We start from the raw sequence: 2,186 nt of genomic DNA on the forward strand, positions 1-2,186 counted from the left end.
TACAAAAATTACAAAAATTACAAAAATTACAAAAATTACAAAAATTACAAAAATTACAAAAATTACAAAAATTACAAAAATTACAAAAATTACAAAAATTACAAAAATTACAAAAATTACAAAAATAACAAAAACTACAAAAAATACAAAAATTACAAAAATAACAAAATTTAAAAAAATTCAAAAATTTCCAAAAATTACCAAAATTACAAAAATTACAAAAATTACAAAAATTACAAAAATTACAAAAATTACAAAAATTACAAAAATTACAAAAATTACAAAAATTACAAAAATTACAAAAATTACAAAAATTACAAAAATTACAAAAACTACAAAAATTACAAAAATTACAAAAATTACAAAAATTACAAAAATTACAAAAATTATAAAAATTACAAAAATTACAAAAATAACAAAAATTACAAAAATTACAAAAATTACAAAAATTACAAAAATTACAAAAATTACAAAAATTACAAAAATTACAAAAATTACAAAAATTACAAAAATTACAAAAATTACAAAAATTACAAAAATTACAAAAATTACAAAAATAACAAATTTCAAAAATTACAAAAATTACAAAAATTACAAAAATTACAAAAATTACAAAAATTACAAAAATTACAAAAATTACAAAAATTACAAAAATTACAAAAATTACAAAAATTACAAAAATTACAAAAATTACAAAAATTACAAAAATTACAAAAATTACAAAAATTACAAAAATTACAAAAATTACAAAAATTACAAAAATTTCAAAAATTTAAAAAAAATACAAAAATTTCAAAAATTACAAAAATTACAAAAATTACAATAATTACAAAAATTACAAAAATTACAAAAATAACAAAAATTACAAAAATGACATAAATTACAAAAATTACAAAAATTACAAAAATTACAAAAATTACAAAAATTACAAAAATTACAAAAATTACAAAAATTATAAAAATTACAAAAATTACAAAAATTACAAAAATTACAAAAATTACAAAAATTACAAAAATTACAAAAATTACAAAAATGACAAAAATGACAAAAATGACAAAAATTACAAAAATTACAAAAATTACAAAAATTACAAAAATTACAAAAATTACAAAAATTACAAAAATTACAAAAATTACAAAAATTACAAAAATTACAAAAATTACAAAAATTACAAAAATTACAAAAATTACAAAAATTACAAAAATTACAAAAATTACAAAAATTACAAAAATTACAAAAATTCAAAAATTAAAAATTACAAAAATTACAAAAATTTCAAAACTTACAAAAATTACAAAAATTACAAAAATTTCAAAAATTACAAAATTACAAAAATTACAAAAATTACAAAAATTACAAAAATTACAAAAATTACAAAAATTACAAAAATTACAAAAATTACAAAAATTACAAAAATTACAAAAATTACAAAAATTACAAAAATTACAAAAATTACAAAAATTACAAAAATTACAAAAATTACAAAAATTACAAAAATTACAAAAATTACAAAAATTACAAAAATTACAAAAATTACAAAAATTACAAAAATTACAAAAATTACAAAAATTACAAAAATTACAAAAATTACAGAAATTACAAAAATTTCAAAAAATTCAAAAATGACAAAATTACAAAACTGACAAAAAATACAAAAATTACAAAAATTTTAAAAAATTTCAAAAATTACAGAAATTACAAGAATTAACAAGTACAAAAATTACAAAAGCTGAAAATTTTTTTAAAAAAATTATAAAAATGCTCTTTAAACTTTAAAATAGTTCTCACATGTATAAAACCAATTAAAAATCTAATGTGGAATTTCCACAATAATACCAGATTTCGACGTTTTTCGCATAAAAATACTCCGATTTCATGTAATATACCTTATTTAAACCAGGCATGAGCTGCAATCTTGAAAGCTGTTCACACAAATGATACACCTTACTGACCCGCGTGCAATATTCATTCCCTTTTAACGATGTAAAGTGCAACGCCTAGGAACATCCTCTTATCAGCTGGTCAACGACGGATCACCGCCGATAAAGTACAATTACGATGGGACGTCGTCGTCGTTCTCAGTTATTTAGGTTAGAAGTCATTCATGGAATTAATGAAGACGTCTATGCGTGCTCCAGTCGTTGAGTTTACTGTGAGACACACAAAAATAAACGTTACATTTCATC

Source organism: Uranotaenia lowii, chromosome 3, assembly GCF_029784155.1.
Source record: "Uranotaenia lowii strain MFRU-FL chromosome 3, ASM2978415v1, whole genome shotgun sequence".
In the NCBI taxonomy this organism is placed as follows: domain Eukaryota; kingdom Metazoa; phylum Arthropoda; class Insecta; order Diptera; family Culicidae; genus Uranotaenia; species Uranotaenia lowii.